The 18,101-nt window shown below is 41.2% G+C and overlaps 1 long non-coding RNA gene across 1 annotated transcript; it reads right to left on the reverse strand.

Moving 5' to 3' along the window:
• Nucleotides 1-817: 817 nt before the first annotated feature.
• LOC136363191 (uncharacterized) lies at nucleotides 818-8,030 on the reverse strand. Its single transcript, XR_010743923.1, has 3 exons — nucleotides 7,737-8,030; nucleotides 2,884-3,141; nucleotides 818-970 (listed from the first exon to the last, which is right to left on the reverse strand). It is a non-coding gene; the product is annotated as an uncharacterized lncRNA (long non-coding RNA).
• Between the last annotated feature and the right edge of the window lie 10,071 nt (nucleotides 8,031-18,101).

Here is an 18,101-nt window from a genome sequence, read left to right on the forward strand (position 1 = left end):
TTAGACTATCATACATAAAGTATGACAAGATTATCAGAAGTCTTCCATCTAAAGAGTTTCATTTGGTTTGAAGTCTTTTTAGGCAGGGTGAGGATTTAATTGCAGAGCTACAGAATAACTCCAAATGTCACAGCCCTGAGGACCTGCTCTATGTGATGTACACATACCAGATAAACCAGGTACTTGTCTCTGAAACAGAAGCAAGTATATTAATTGAACTACCATTTACACAATCTAACATCAGACAAACAAGACAAGGCCTGCCTTCATTGCAGTTTAGTGCCTAGTATAGGCCACAAGACAATTTTGATGTTGCAATGCATTTTCTTAGCACCCACACAAAAAAAGTGATCTTACTTATTATAGCCTGTAGGTAGTAAATAGTGAGTCACTGTGCTCTCTCCAACTGCAGCTTCCTTCCCTTCTCTGGCCTATTATCTAGGCTTATCCATTGTCACTCTGCATCCAGTGTTTCTCTCCATTTACAATTATCACAGGAATTAGCAGAAATCAGGCCCTTTTTCAGCAAGGGATTGAAGACTTGATACAAAATTGGTATTTCGTTTCCATAGCAGCAGCCCAAGTTTATTTTGACAGGGGACTCAGATCCCTTGTCAGGGAAGGGCAGCGGCCTGGGATGGCAACAGGGCAGTAATAAACTGCCAGCCTCCCAAAAAGGATACAGCCATGCTGTATATATACCCCAGCCCCCCAAAAAGGGTATGGCCATACAGTACCTGAGCAAGAAGAGCCAGGGTACCCAAGAAGTACCAGGGTCACCTAAGCCCCAGGACTGCACACAGACTCCAGCTCCAGCAATGTCTAAATCCTCATCCCTCGAGGTTTAAATGCAGCTCCAGGGCCAAAGGGTGACTGGTGGATGAGTGAGGGCACAAGTGAGGCTCACTGAGGTAGTCAGCACTTGCTGACCTGCTCAGGGTCCCGTCCAAGTCACAGCCCCCTCCAGCGCCTGCGGGAAGAAAATAATCCCATTTAGATCTGAAGGGAGTCAGATACATTTAACTAAAGTTTACACTTCAGTGCAGCTTAGTCATAAAAAAAACCCCTTGAGATGTCCCTATATAGATATGCTTTTGGAGGTTACTGTTGTGCTGAACCTCACAAGTGAAGAAAAATAAAGAATTAATGCCACACTGGAAAGCTGAAAATACTTAGACATCACTTTTCTTCTGCTGATTGTGGTCTTCATGTACCTGTCTCCCTGGTCAAGGTTATAATCTGCCACAGACTCAAAAAGTACTGAGCACAGGGAAAAAAAAAGTCATCCAAAGGTAGGCAGCTGGCCCTGAGATGTCAAAGGCAACTTTCCAGCTGCCTGGATAAGATTCTCCAGACTTTAAAGAAGCTATCTAGCTCTATGGAACATGTGTTGGTGTTTGTGCAGTGTCCAGTGCATGACTGTTTGATGATAAAATGCTTGATGTGGGTTGAAAAAAATCAGATTTATCTATGAGAAGTTTTATCAGTTTGGCCTTAACTTGGAAAAGGAATTGCAGTTCTGTGTGAGGCACTATGTTGACTTTTCTGGTTGAGTCTTTATTGAGTGAGTGTTTTTCTGGGCTGAAATACTGCTGCATTGACAAGTTGACTTGAAACATAGCCCATCTGCCTCAGCAACCCCAAGGGAATTCGCTGTAGCTTGAAGCTAATCTTTGCTCACTTCTTTGAATAGCATTGTGAAGATGAGCTGACCCTCATTTTCTGCCTTGGAGACAGATGCTGGTTAGTAGTGCTGCATAGAGTTTGCTGTAGTGCATTACATAATATCTGCAACAAAAAGGTGCAGCCTCTAAGCTGAATAACCGGTAATTATCCTAACAATGACAGATAATAGATAAATTATAATGAAATAGAGAATCTGTATAGCAATCTAATCACATATAATCCATACTTATTCATATATCTCTGATAACATATATGGATAATAATTATATAGATCAAAAACACTATTCTATGTAACAATCTAGATAGATATAATTATGATAATCTCTATCAACATCTATTTTGTATTTAGGTAGAGAGCTAGATATCTCCACATCAAGAGAGACATATTTCTGTATACAAGAATTTCTACCTCTTTTTACCTATATAAACCATCTTGCCTGTCCCTAGGAAAAGAATTAGAAATCATTCATTTTATCCTGACTAAACAAATTTACACTACAGAGCTCATGCCATGTTATTTGGGCAATCTATTAAACCATCCTTTTATAAGACCTATGTGCTGAGTAAGAAAGTCAGGAATCTGGCAGTTGGTGGGTTTTATAGGTTCTAGCAGCTCATTCACTTTAGTTATACTAAATCTGGTAAAGTTACTATATTAGTAAGTTTCTGAAAAGGAATGACATATTACACTACTCTGGCAGTTCTACCTTGGGCAATAGCAATCATAATGGCTTTTTAAAGCTATCTAGAAAGTCTTGTAAAGGCTGAGATGAAATTCTATGCTCTCACTGGTTTGTTTATTTTACCCAGCCAAATGCTAGATTTGAACCACCTTGTGCAAGGCATTCTGTCTAACAATCTATCTGGGGCATAATATTAACTACAAAACAACTTTGAGACAGTCACGAAACATCATAAAGGATATTGGAAAGCTTAATGTAAGGACTGATACATCATCTCTAGCTGATCAGAAACCTTTTGAAATTTGAGTCTTAATGGATATGGCTCCATCTTTGGAGAAAACAGGAGCATATGAACCTCTCTTCTGCAGCATTTTGCTTGCAAAGGAGGTAATGAAATTGCAAGAAATTGGGTTGCACTGAGTCTTATTAAGACTGTCAAGACAGACTGGCAAGAAACACGAACTTTAGTTCCTTGGGCATAGCAAGAAATATCCTATGCTGCAAGGCGACTGACCTGATTTCAGGTGTTGATTGCTAAAAGTGCGTTGGCTTTTGACAGCTCCCCTTCATCTAAGCAGGTGATGGCTTGGGAGGTGAGGGCTGCTAATTGCTCTCTCACCGTGCTGCTTGGCAAACCTGCACTATCTTTGTGTCAGCCAGAATGGCAGCTTCTTGTCTCCAGCTCTGAACAGGAGTTATATACAGGTGGCAGAATCCCAAATGCTCTTTTGCCAATTTAGTGGGCCAGTAAGGATTCCTGGTAACATTGTTTCTAGAAAAAGAAGTAAGATAAAAGGAAGGATGTAGGACAGTCTTGCACAGACAATAAGTTCCTGCTTGTTATTAATTTTTTTTCATAGTGGTAGCTCAAAGGAACCTCAGTCAAGAGAAGTAAATTCTCCTTTTAGACATGCTGGTGTCCTCCTTCAACCAGAAGCCTAAACTAAATGTGTCAACTGACTGATTGTCTTATAGGCTGGATATTGTGTACTCAAGCATAGTCAGAATTTCATTTAAAAGGAAACCTTTCAGTTACTGAAAAGATAATCTTTTAGATATCCACTCACTTCCAAGTGGCACAGTGTTCTCTTCCTAAAGCTGCAAACTAGATTAAATAGGGACTGAAAGCACTGAATCTCTTATCCCTTATTTAGATAATTGAATTATAGATGTATGCACCTATATCCATCTATCTCCATGTAGCAACACCATGCTTAAGTAGTAATACTGTTTAAAAATGTTACTAGTGTATATGAAGTAGGTCTAATATTGCTTCTCCTTGATTTTGAGTGCAGTGGGAGAACATAGCAATTTGCTACTGCAAATTGCATCATCCCTAACTAATATCAGGTAAAACAACCATTACTCTTTGGTTCAAATATTTGCTCTGAGAGAAAAATTCAGGAGAGATCTCTAGCAAGAGCCAATTAACTAAGTACCTCTAATGAGCTTCAGTAACATCCTAAGAGTTATAAGGGCCTACTATCTCATGGGAAAGAAGACAGGCAAGAATACTTGGCAAAGCATAAATCTCATTTTAAATGAGATCATAAACATGCTGACTAGCTAACCTAATTTTGCTTCTGCATACAATACTCCATGTTCATCCTTGCTTACAAAATTTTAACTGCTATTCATGTCATCAATAACAATATTTAGTTAACTTCTAAAGCAAGACAAGCAATTTTTGCTACCATTGTTGCAAGAGAATTCTGCAGGATAACATGATCATATTTAAAACAATAGGAAACTAATAAGTCTAGGGAATAAATACTTCAGAGGTAAGTAAAATGTTCCACAATTTAATCAGTCAGGTCTGTACATCTCCATGAAAAACACAGTTTCTAACCTGTGCTCTGAGGGAACTGGGAGGGGAGGCCAAAGAGAAGTTTTAAAATTGCCAGATCAAGCTGACACCTCAATGCATCTCTTCAACTCTGTCGTCACAGCCATTGGCAAACTAAAATTTACTAAGGATGATACTTAGGAAAAAACAACATTGTGTTAATTCAGTTTTTTCATTTATCATTCTCAATCTGTGGCTGCTTTTTGAGTACTTTTAAAAACCTTAGAAATTTTTATTTCTGTGAGAACCTATTTCATACTTTTTCAGATTTGGCTTTCACTTATAATTTTTCTGCCCCCCCCCCCCGCTTCTATCTTATTTGTTCCACAAATATTACTTATCTGCCTTTCTTCCCTTGCTTCCCTTTTCTAAGTGGAAACAGATGCACTACATCTTAGCTTGATGATCATCTCTGCTTTTATTTTTTGTGCTTTGAGATAGCACTTATGGGATGAAGAAGAATCTGCCTGGAGAATGATGTCATTTAATTAACAAATAAGGTTACTAAATTCCTCGTGTGATTGAAAAAGACAGGGAAAGGCAGAGAAAGCAAAACCATGAGTCTTGTACGGAGCCCTACAGCGCAGTTATCACAACTGGCGACGTGCCCTCTCGTGGTCATACTGCTACAAGAGCAACGCCTCGCTTTAATTAACAGCAGGTTACTGTTCAGCTGGCACTTAAGCATTTTAGTTTGGTAAGACTGGTTTTAAAACTTGTCAGAGCCCTGAAGTGTGCGCTGGCTGGACAGTACCATGCTACAAGCAGAGAAACAGGAAAAAATGAAGTTGTGTGTTGAACTGTCCCACACAGTTTTGGGGTACTGTTTTTGTGGCAGTGTTCTGGAAACAAATCAACTTTCCCTGCTGAGAAGTACAAAGACCTTTATCAGATTGTTTGATGCCCGACGTTATGTACTGAATCATAAAGCACAATAAGCAGACTTGGATCACCTAAGACATAATAACAAGACTTAATTTCTTTCTAAATGTCAGATGTCATTTCTGATCTACAATTGAATATAGATCAGAAATACAGATTTATTCTGCAAATAAATATTGTTGTTTAGTTCCACAATTGGTTCTGATTGAAATTAACAAGGTATTCTTGTTTTCTAGGATAAGGTAGTCTGATTTAATTAGGAATATGCAATTATATTACTCTTTGCATTTGAATAGACAGTGCATTAATTTTAGAGACTGAATCCAAATTTGTCCTTACGAGATGAAATAGCTACCTCCATTTAGCCTGAGCTAGGTATCACAACCCTCAGTCACTGCAATTTCTGCCAGAATCATAGTCCCTGGTTGCTCTTGCATGAGTGCGCTGAATGATGCGGAAAGCGGCACTACGTTTGCTCTAATAATCTACTAATTAAAATGTATTTTAATCCCCCAAGAATATCATAATAACGGTTTCATTCTCTGTGCTTTACACATACCAGTAGATACACAAAAGAAAACAGTTTTATTAGCAACATAATATCTCCAAAAGTGATCACTGGGATGTACATAATTCCACAGAGCACTTTTTGTGCCCATTATTCAGGAACTTGGCCTTTGTGGCCTGTGCAGTCACATGAAGGAAGTTGCAGCAGTTGATACGCAATGGCCTTTACACCAGAAAGTGTGCTAAAGGTTATTAAAGGACAAATACATATATGTTCACAAAATACAAAGTCAGAAACTCTGTAACTTCGCCTTTGTCCATCCCATGTGATTTTCTTCCAGGAGAATCAAATATTTCTTGTAAACAGTGTCCCAGTCTGGGCACAAGAATAGTAGCCCTACTGCAGTCTCCCTCTTAATATTAGAGCAGTATAGCATGAAGACTTCCACCCAGTGTAAAATTCACAACATCACAGTACCATTTTCTGCCTATTATTACTCCAGTTATATGATTTATTAGTCCTACTTGAGTTTTTTAGCCAATGTTTGAATATCCAATTTCTCTCTCTTTTTTTTTTTTCTCCCAGAGCTTATCTCCAATCTTCAAAATTACTTTGACTTCTGATTCTGCCATCCAGCATGTGTTTTTTCCATCAGAGTTTAAGCTGGCTCATTACACCAGCCCATGTACCATCTCCACATAAATGTATATTAAATTATTCAAAATTATTGCAGTCTGGGGAACTCCAAGCTGGAGATCATGACCTCACTGCCTCAGTAGGTAACTCCTCGAGTCAGAGTCTCAGTACAGCCTTTTTTGTCCTCTTTAAAAAGTGTTTTCTTCAGGCTGGTGCTCCTTCCAGCTTACTGCTGTACATCTGCTCACCATATGTGCACCAGTGCTACAGTGGCCTGGTGACACTGCAGCTTAGGGAGTCCTGCCTATATTTGCTGCTGCCCAATTGCCTTCCCTGCCAGCAGCCTGAAGGGCAGGAGAGAAGGGTCTAATGCATCTCTTTTTCCACATCAGTGCCTCTGGAAAAGGCCCTCAAAGCAATCCTATGGCTATTTTTAGCAGCTGTAAATCTTCTTATGTCTTTACAGGACAAGATAGCAAAGCAAAAATTCCTTACTTCAAGTCTGAAGTAAAAAATATTATCATCATACAAATTGTCTACTAAGCCAAACTTCCATTTTTCATAAGTACATCAGTAGAGCAGCTTGCTGTCAGTGGCTGGATGGCTGCAATTACTGAATACTGCCAAAGAAAAATGTCCTTCTATAGTTTTATTACTATGGATAATTTTTCCCACAGAGTAAAACAGTTTAGACTTACAAATCAACCAGAAAGATTTAAATAGATGGATTTAAAATAAGACTGGAAGTTTAGTGCATAAAACTGTTCCAGCAAATCTGGATCATAATTCATATATCTTTGATTATGCACTTCTAAAGATGGGAAGTACTCATTGAAGCTAATGAATATTTTGGTGCTTTATCAACTTGTGGATCAGAGCCTTGATATAAACACAGCTGTGTGTGTTCAACGACATCTTCTACTGCTTTGCCTGTTATAGGATGTTATTCAATGAGATCTTCTGAGGATGTTTATCAAGTTAGCTTGAGTATGGCAAAAGTAGATTATGTAAGGACTTTGTAACAGAAACATATACAAAATAAGCTTAAAGCTTTAAAACATCTTCCCAAAATAATGCAACTTAAACATGAAGTTATATATTACATATTTCATAAAATATCATCATAGTTATAAATTGCATGCAAAATTTGTGGGACGTGGTTCATGTATGACAAAGATGTAATTAAGTTTTATATTTAGCTCCACATCATAGTACTTCTGTTTAACTTGATTTTAAAATTCTCTTGCTATAGATTAATATCTGATGTCTATCTAAGTTGTCTACATGTAACTTCAATGGTAACAGTGGCCCTGCCTAAGATATTGTCATACCGTAGCAAATTGGACAGCTAACCCATAAGTAGTTCAATGCTTTTTCAAAAGAAAATAAATTAATGCACTCTGGTTGTTGAGACAGCCACAACACTCAGAGTATTTTAGTGCCATTTCAGAAGTCTTCAAGCATCAACACCCTGTTATCTAAAAGTCCCTCATACCTTTTCCCTGTGTCCTCCCAAGGGCAGCTCCACACAGCTCTGGCTCTTTCTCTCCTCCTTCTCTGTTCCTTCTGCAGTTCCAGCTCACTCTTTCCTGTCCCCAACACGGCCACCTTACCCTGTCTGTCTCTCACACAACCTCCTGTCCCTTCCTCCTCCCAGCACAGCCAGCAGACTCCAACTGACTCCCCCAGCTCACTCACTCTTTATCACACCCAGAGCTGGGAGGGCAGGGCTGCTCCCACTTTGGGTAATTAACACAGCTGCAATATATGGGGGGCAAAATTGCCTTCAGCATCACCTCCATCTGTCTCCCCACAATCTATCTCCTCACAACACAACTACTTAGGAAATTTCCGAAAAAAAACCAAAACAAATGGAATTTGCTGGATCTCAAGGTTAGACAATATAAGAAAAGTATGAAAAATGCCTTGGATTGGGATTTAAGTGGCTGCAGTCTGTTATCATCACAGGGTAAACACCATCTGATATTTATTTTAGGAGTACACAAAACAAAGGAAGGGATGCTGCCCCTGGTAGAATCAGCTGACATTAGAAGTTTCCTGAGCTGTGGGGCTCCTGGCATCCTGTACAAATGTGCTGCTTGTCACCTTGATGCTGCCTCCTAAAGGCATGGCTAGTTATTTAGGTTAGAAAGAAAGCAAGCTCACTGATAGCTGATATATAAAGTGGAGAACTAAGGCCATTTCTGATGGGAGCATTAGTTTTAGTCTCTACCGAATTCTGAGTCTAAGATGCTGATGTTCATGTCCTTCATGTGTCTAGGTGAGTTGACTAAAGTCCCTGTTTAGTCCCATAGCCCTTGTAAGGCAAATAAAGAGAAGGGAGTAGCTATTTTTATGGACAAGGGACAGTGTCAAATTATTCTTAGTATTACCCCTTAGCAATGTTGGTTCTATTCATCTGAATGAGAACTTTGACTTTCAGGGAAACATGGAAGGTTTGCTGAGTGTCTTTGAAAGTCTCACTGACATGTGACTGTTCAGAGTGAGAAATTATTTATATGTAGACTGTAGCTCTGCTTCTGCATTATTCTCTTCTCTAGAAATGCAACTCCAGTTACACTACCAAGTTCTTGCAAATCTGGACTGGAAGTGATGTTTGTAAATTAAATTAATTCTTGACCATCTACAAATAAGTCTCTTTTAGAGAAAATCTTGCATAGCCTCAGTATGATAAAACATAGTGTGGCTGTTCGTTATGTTTTCTATAGGCCACTGCAACTTCTGAGAAAACACTAATGAATGACTCAGAAAAGAGGAAAATGAAATTTTATCATGTGAGAGTTGAAATATGGGAAGCATTTCAATAAGGCAGTATTCCCCTGGCAACTTCTAAGCTTTTCTGTCTAATGCAGGAAACCAAAGTGATAGTTTCAGCACGTGCACGGGTAGGTATATAGGGTGGAACAGAAAACAGGTACAGACACTACCTGATTTTAACATTTCATAGTCATCGTCATTAAAAAGTAATAATTCCTTCATTCTCAGAGCGAATCCCTGACTTAAGTTTGCTCGTTTGCTTCCGTAGTTAGGAACTTTACTTTCCCTTCGAGAGAAACCCCAGCCGAGGTTGACGTGGAGGTGAAGTTTTCCCTCTGGCCACTAGATGCTCGCACAGTCCCATAGCTCTGGATGCTCCCGGCCGTCAGGCAGGAGCGGGCTTTTTTCATTAAAAACAAAACAAAGAAAAGGCCTTAAGCTAGAAGAATAGCAGGGGAAAACACTAAAAGAAAAGAAAAAAAAGAAATTTCCAGAATCAAGTTTTGTAGGTTATCTTGATTTGGTCCATGTGTGTGCACATAATGACACTCATTAAATTAATAATCAGACTTTTTCTAAAAAATGGAGACCACAGTTGGTGCATATAAAATGTTAGTTGTTTATTTTTCTTCACTTCAGCATGTATATTCTGCATTAATGTATTGTATAAACCATACATGCTTTGCTTTCAGTATAGAATTTTGTGTATCTCTTCACACCATCTGTGTTCACTGTATCTTCATTTTCTGCCTGTGGTTAATAAGCTTTCCACTTTTCTGGGTAGCACCTAGAAGGCCAGATAATCATATTCTGATCTTCTGGATAAGAAGCTGAGGCACATAGGGTAACCCAGCATTTCTGAGTGCAACTATTTAATCTCATATCCAGTATAAGAAATCAGTTCTACAAACTTTGGTGCTCTAGAGCCTGCACCCTATGTTCAAAGTCCAAGTTGTTTTGATTACTGCAAGGGCTCAGTACCTTTGCAGGATGCATCCCAGGTTTGGGAGCTAGAAGGAACAGGAGTGTTTGTACCTCTGTGATGCTGAACAGATCGGGTGGAATCTGTTTCTCCAGATAAGCCCTCAGTGGTCTTGGGTAGTCCCTTCTAACTTTTCTCGTGGCCTGGCCTGTCTGTTTGGGTCCTTCAGCAGCAAATGAATTACAGGACACATTCCTGACACAAAGGCTGCTCTCCTAACCTACCTCAGAGGCGTCGCTCCGAACCTGTGGCACACCAGACGCAGGAAACCGGGTGGGTGTCAGCCTTATGCTACACCCCGCTCACATCACCGAGGGGCACTGTTGCCTTTGGTTAAAGCACCAGCCCTGGGAAATGACGCCTCGGTGTGCAAAGGATCTCTGTTCCCAGCCCAGGCCCTACTCAGACACACTGCCCTACTCCATCGGGACTGCACTACCCTGATCTCCAGGAATATGTCAGAATTAGAGAAGTAAAGCCTAGTACCTGGGCTTTTTGCTGAGATTACATCTTACCAACAGCTGTCAAATTGCCTCTGAGAGTTATCCACTGGGGACTAACAGACCAAGTCATTTTGCATTCAGTGAGTACACTGTATGATTCAACTGATCTGAATAAAGGTAGCGGTAACAAGTAACATCTCATTTTCAGGCTCTCGTACATTCATTTCTCAAAGAGACACCAAATCTTGATTCAAAACAAAACAAAACAAAACAAAACAAAACAAAACAAAACAAAACAAAACAAAAAACCCCACCTGATTTATCCCTATAATTTCAAACTCCTTCTATGAATGCTGCAGACAACTTCAGGAATCAGATCCTCATCTTGGTTGCTGTGATTGTGGAGTGAAAAAACACCAGTAGCTTCAACAGATTTTTATTAGATTAGTTAAATTTGTGCTGAACTGCCACAAAATTGTGAAGGTCCTGGTCACTGCACCAGAAATAAGATTACAGAAAGCTTTTCCATTTAATGGCATTTCTGCCAGTTTGTACTTCTGGCATGAATATTCTTTTAAAATAGCTCTCTGAAGGCAATTAAGGAAAACAAAAAAATAAGGAGAATAAAGAGACTGTCATTAGTAATCCAAGAAGGGTTTCATTTCTGAGAAAGGATTAACAATGAAGACAAAGAGCAGAATGAGAAGGCAATTGCTGTTGTCATTATCAGCAATTTCTTCAAATTAAGTTGGCAAGTCTTGTATTCAGTGTGCAATATTCATTGTGGATTGGCATTTGAAAAGATTTATAAGAATTAAAAGTAAGTCTTTAGAGCAAAGCAGCAGCAATATGGTCTTGGATTGTGACCTTGGGCAAATTCCACCAGGACTTCAGTGGAGCTCTAGCCATGTAATATATCACTTGGTCCTGGGGAGATCCTGTATCTTTCCCCTGTTCTCCTGATCCGTCAGGGAAAAGTTAAGCACAGGAAGTTTATTGCAGACCAGCCCAAACTTTGCTTTCTGCTTTGCAGATCTATGTAGAAACAACATGGCAAACCTCTGCAAAATTAAATGAGCAGCCCGGCTTAGAGCGAAGGAAACATTAATTAGGGTGAAATATTAGGGTGAGAGAAATTGAGCTGGGAATTTCCTTCTTTGTGGTAGTACAGATCTTCACCATGTGACAGCGAGTTGTGACAGGGATGGCTGAAGAAATTCAGCTAATTTATATCATAATAGGATTCGTTAGGTGGTGAGCTCACTCCAATGAGAGGAATGAAATGTCACTGAACATGTTCCCATTTCTAAAAATAAATAAGTGACCAATATACTATGGTGCAACATTAACATTGTTTCCTTCATCTCATATCATCAAGCAAGTATCATCATGGAGATGGGAAATGTCAGGGTGTGGCCCATCCCCTTTCTTTATTATCTAAGATACTGCCCCAAAACTACGGGCTGGTGGCTCCTCAAATCTGCCTTTCCCTTGGCTTTGCCAAGAATGCATTGGAATACCTTGATTTTCACAGAAAACTGCACAAAACATCCCAGGTTGTGAGATTAGTTCAGATCACGCCATCAAGAAACCTGAAGTCTTTGTCTCTGTCCTTTAATATCTTCCAGCTTTGCTTAGCCAAGGCCACAGTGTTCACAAAACAAAAGGAGACCTTGCTATTGTCATTCAGCCTCACATTTGCTCCTTGCAGTGCTTCTCTTGGCATTTCCCATCATTCTTTCGTGTTCCTCATCTCTGCTGCTCCTGCTCCTTTCCCCCTCTGCTTTCCCTGCTTTCTCTCCTGCTTTTGTCCGCTGCTCCCCACTGTGCCTCTGTTAATCCTTTTGTTGTGTCCCTCATGTCGGTGCGAGCACCGCTCCTCCGGCAGCCTCCCCTGCTCTTCCAGCTTCTTCTCGCCGTGCATCCAGCCACTTCCCCTCGTATATCTGCCGCTCTGCCCTGCACAGCTGCTGCTCTTCTCCCCACCTCCACCACTCCCGCTGCTGCTGCTGCTCCAAAAACAGTTTTGACCAGCTCTACTTCCAAACAATGAGGCTTTGACCTCTTTCCCCTGGGAGAAGATTTCACAGCCAAACACGTCTCACTGGCAGGAGCTTTTCCTGATATTCAGCCTGTTTCCTTCTCCCATTGCTCCTACTTAAATCTCTTTATATTGAACTAACAGCTCATGCCCCAGGCTAGGTGTTTTACCCCTCCTGTTCTGCCTGTTGCAAAGGGCTGGATACAGATAGTGTGGCCAAAAGGAACAGGGACACCCTCCTAATATGCAGCACTGTCGGTCCAAGTAAGCAAGCTCCTGTTGTACCCAGAAGGAGCAGAACAAACACTCTTACCATAATGAAAAATAGGCCACATGCCTTACAAAAATTCACCAAGGGCCAAATCTTGATCAGTTTTTATTCATCTGAAGGAAAGATACTCGTACGGACAGCTGTGTCAACAGCCTGTGAGCCAGGGGCTGAGTGAATCTGAGCTCCTGAAGGGGAACAGAGATCTGAAATAGGTGAATAAGGCCCAGAGAGCCTTTGGACGTGGAGGGAGAGGTTTGAACCCAGGAGGCAGAGGAGAAAAACACTGAGCTCGCACAGAGCGCTAAAGCAGGAGACACTGAGTTAATTAGTGGGAGAAAAAAAAAAAAAAAAAAAAAGAGAGAGAAAGAAGGAAGAAATAAAACAGACTGTATGGAAGGGAGAGGGGTGGGAGGGAGGGGGGTTCAAGCAGCTGGATGTGGGCTGAGGTGCATTAGGTGACCTGCAGTGGGATGACAAGGGTTGAGTGGGGCTAAAGGTGAACGCATCCCACACACACAGTGATGTCAACAGATTGTGGAATGACTGAACACAACTGTGAAGAGCCTTGTGTTTTAAGGGTGAAGACTGTCTTTTAACAAAGTATCAGAAAAGCGCTCAGTCAAAGAGGAGATTAAGACTGATACTAAAACTCCACTTAGAAACTTCGAGTTTCCAAGGCAGCCAACTGATGTCTGTAAAACAGTCTCCATGGCTGGTGTGAAACAGAAGAGGTCATCTACCCACACAACCACTGAGACTCCTCCTTGCTGGGCTCAACACACAAGCCAGGGATAGAGAAAGCAGTTTTACTGCGTAGAACGAGCTGCTGAAGAAAGGTGGAGATTTGCCTTTCCTTCCTACCCTCCCAGCCGCACCTTCTGGACACTTACTGGGCTCTGGCACTTGTTCACACTTTTCATCGATGGATCTCACTCATTAAACGATCACAAACATTTTTTTTTTAAAATCCGTTTTCTGCTGGCTTAGTGCATTGGTGCATAGCAAAGGTTCAGAGAGTATAATTTTGAAAGCACAAATCACAGCTGCTTGGGCACAGGATAATGAAGATGAAGGGAAGGTGGAGCACTATTTTTCCTCATCAGAGGCAAGAATTGAACATAGCTGAGTGTACGCAGCACTATAACCTGAGTGAGCATCTTCTTCCTTTTCTCAGGTGTTTTAAAATGTGCCAACCGATATGTTCCCATTAGCACGTTGTAAGGGCTGCTCATTTTCCTAGTCTAGACAGGCCTTTCAAGCAGACATGCAGATCTGCCTTCAGGCGTTTTGTCAGGGCAATCCTCAAAAGCACCTTTCAGAAGCTCAACGGACAACTTCAAATGGCAATTTGGAATCTTATTCTTGGTGGTTAAAATAGCTTATTTTGGCCAGTCCAAAAGCTAAATTATTAATGCCAGATGAATTAATAGCAGTGAAAACTGCTCATTAGAAATTATAATGGCACTGAACACCATAACAGATCCCCTATAGTGTAAATCATCCTGGTCCCATTTATTTAATGAAGCTACGGCAGCTTACAGCAGCCAGGGACCTGCCCTAACATTTTCGTGCTTTTGTATGTACCTAACATACCATTGCAACCTTCTCCCTCAATTTTTCTGCCATTCTTATAATTTTTCCCTTAGAGGGCTTCTTTAGACATAGCAAAGACTGCTTGGTAATTTTTATGTCTAGCCTCCTATTTCCCTTGCTACTCTCCCCCACAGCAATTTGTGTGAGGAGAAGGTAAATCAGAGCCACATGTTCCCTTTATAAGCCCGAGATAAAGGACAGCAGCAATAATGTTTGCTGTGAATTCACTGGGATTAGGCAAAATGCTGTTAACTGTGGGCAAGATCACAGTATCAGCATGCTTCCTCTGCTTTGCGTGTTATCTTTTGGGGCAAGCTCAGTTTCTTCGATGTAAGAGGCTGCTGAGGGTGGTGCATCATGTCCTGGACTTCCTAAGCAGTGGGCCCATTGCCCTCCAACAAGCTGGCACAATTAGATATGCCATACTCAGCCAACCAAACAAGTTGTACCTAGTGAAGGCACTAGCTGAAGGTGTGGAGAACATATAAATACATTAAAATTCCTGGTTACTCCTATAACAAAAAAAGCTGGTCAAAATCGGAGTTTAGTTTGTTAGTGAAAAAATAGGAGAGAGGGATTACATTGTGATGTTTTCCAAGTAAACTGTAATAGTGATGTAAATCTGAATACATGACATTTTTATTTTTGCCACTTTTGTAGTATGTGTGTATGTTCTAATCTGTTTTGTCTCCTGTAGTGGCGAGGGAGCTGTGTATCTCTTTCATCACTGGTTACATCCCACCAAGGGAGATGCAGTCCAGTCAGTTTCTGCAGCTCTAGAACAAAGATGGGCATTATTACTGGATCAAAGAAAATCCTCCCTTATTAATATCACATCTAGGGTCTGACAGTCCAGCAGGCCACAGCACAAAGAACCAAGATCTCTTCCAACGAAGTCAAGTGCATCACTGTGGAATTACACTTACATGACTGCAGACTAAAACTCTTAGTCTTATTCTGGCTGTTTTATCTGTTCCCAGTTCCTCTAATTAGCACTTCCCTGAGGACTGATTAATCCACCTATCTCTAGCTGAAGAGTGCGAAGCTGACTATTTGAACAGAAATGTAATGCTTCCCACCAGATATTTTTAGGAACTATTTATTTTGTGCCACTTCCTTAGTTTTGCATCTATGTTGGAGTTACATATGTGCAAAAAAGTGTGTGTGCTTACATGTATCCTCAAAATAAATTAAATCCACAGATCATTTTAGTATTTCAGGTAATGCTCTTGCACTAGAGTTGCTGACCAGTGCTTGATGTAACACCGTTGCTTTAAATCAGTGTTTTTCATAGTGTTTCAAGAAGTAGTTGTCAATAACATTTAATGAACACTCAGCAGTCCTGGACTAGTCAATTGTACCACCTGTAGCCATGTGGCTTCAAAGATGACTCTTCTGCCACATTAGGAGTGTTGGAGGGACTTAAGCATTGTTGATCCTGGTATTGGAACAATTTTGCCTAAATCGATGCTGTTATATTCAGCTCAATCTTAAAGACTCAGGGGATGTTTCCTCTCACTTCAGCTTGGGCTCTGAGATGTGTAGTGCTTTCCTGAAGCTTCTAGCATTGAATCTCAGCAAATGATACCTGGATGTGTTTGCTTTGAAGACAGAAGAAATTCTTACATACAGTGGCACCTCTTAATACCTTTCTAGGGCACTTCCATCACCTACCATAACTTTGCTCAGAGCCATGGTTGGCTGTAGGCCTTGATGGAAGATGCTGCACCTGAGGTACATAAACATAAAACTTACCAACATAAATATCCCCCTTCCAGCAGAAAACTAACCACAACTGCAGTGTAAAACCTGTACCAATATTCCAACCAGCTTGCTTGTGTAAATGAGAACAGGGACACATCAATTTACAGCACAAACTGCTGGGCTGGGAACAGAATGGTGCCAGCACCAGCTGCACAGTGCTTACCTGTGGAGCAGTCACCCAGCACAGCCCAACACCAATGTGAGGTGGCTGCCTTTCCTCCTCCTCCTCCCGGGACCAAACTGTCTCAGGTTACTCCATGCTGGCTGTGGGCAGGAGTATGTCTCTGCACTGGAAGTTTCACGGGCTTTGATGATTTAATGTGTCTGTACCCTGAGGACAGGACTAGGTACTCCTGGTTTTCACTAACAACCTCTGATCCTTTTAAAACTTTCTTAGCTCTTCTTTGCTCATTTCCTTTCCATCTTGCTGGCTTAATCCAGGCTTTGGTCAGGTGAGATGGCTCTGGGAAGCTTTCCCACTGTGAGATAGCTACTCCATTACCTCTGTTACTGTACATTTGTTTAATTAATTGCTCATTTTGTTCCTGAGCTGTTGTGCTGGCCCAGTGCACTTACGGTATGCATGAGTGCCTAAAAGGTGATGAGGCTCCTAGGGATGACTCTGTCCCTTTCATTTATTTATGGAAGTTGAGCACATGATCCCTTATAAATTGCAGGCACTACTTACTCGGCCTCACTGTAGATACAGTGCCACAGGCTCCAGCCCCTCTCAGCTGGCACTGACAGCAATCAAGGAAGGCAGCAAGGACCATGCTGCAGGGAGCAGGACTGATCAGCCCAGACCAGGAAAGCAATTAAACTTTATGTGGCATTTGAACTGTGGACCTGGAGGTGCACAAAATAGCCTTTGGCCACTCTAAGATCTTTTTTTTTAAGTGCTGTGACTACTTAACAGAGGTAATTGTAAGAGCATAAATCAAGGGTTCTGTTATTCCTCAAGAGGACAACATTTATCACAGCAGACTTTAAAATTAATCTGAAACATAGAAATTATGAGAATTTACATAGCAAATGACTTATTTTCAAGAGGCAATGTAGCAGAATCTTCAGCAACAACAGCTGAGACAAGCAGCCTCATCAGTATACAGGCTTACATTTACGCACTGAACTACAGCAGAAGTTGATAGATGTTCCTTTTGGTAGGAGTGCTGGTTTAAACATCCCAAACCAATGGTTCTTATCCCTGAGCTGCTCCTTTGGATGTGCCTTGGTCAGTCTGGGTCCCCATCCAACCCCACAAACACCTGCAATGAAAAAGAAGGGGGTGGCACATGGTGGGAAGGAGAGAGGGTGTAAGGCTTGTCTTCTTGTGACTTGAGCCAGCAGTGCTGCTGAAAGCCACCCTTGTCAGACCAGGCTCCAGCAGTCTGAAGCCCTGGGATCCTCGCTGCTTTTCGACCTAGAAACAGCTTCTAAGGTTGCTCAAGTGTCAAACTGGGTGTTTCCAGGCACACTTCATTCACCTTCCCAATCTCTGGTGTGTGAGAAGGGAGTGTGTACAGTGGGATATTGTAGGATATGCTGCACCTGTGTAAAACATAGTCAACAGATATTTCACTAATGTATACTTGGATGATAGGATGAGGGAAGGTGACAAGCAGTTGTCCTCCGTAGTAGATCCATGTGTTGAGGGACTCCACTGAGGCATAAACCTTCCTTGCCAGGCTACCTCAAGTCCAGCACAGAGAATTTATTGTCCTGGATCCAGGCCCAAGGAGTGCACCTCTGGCTCTGCTGCTATTTGAGTAGTCTAGGACCAACAATTTACCTGTAGTTCACTTTTCACCATCTGTTAAACATCTCAAGACAATTGTGCTGAATGTCAAACCTGTTGGGTTCTGTATCAGCTGGGTTATAATTAATGAGTGGCTATGATGTGGCTGTTGGAAGACTTCCATGGAAAGTGGAACTTATTTTATCCACAACTCTGCTCCCCCATTCATCCTCTGCACTTCCCCTGTGGGTAT

The sequence above is a fragment of the Sylvia atricapilla genome, chromosome 6 (genome assembly GCF_009819655.1).
Source record: "Sylvia atricapilla isolate bSylAtr1 chromosome 6, bSylAtr1.pri, whole genome shotgun sequence".
NCBI classification, from domain to species: Eukaryota; Metazoa; Chordata; class Aves; order Passeriformes; family Sylviidae; genus Sylvia; species Sylvia atricapilla.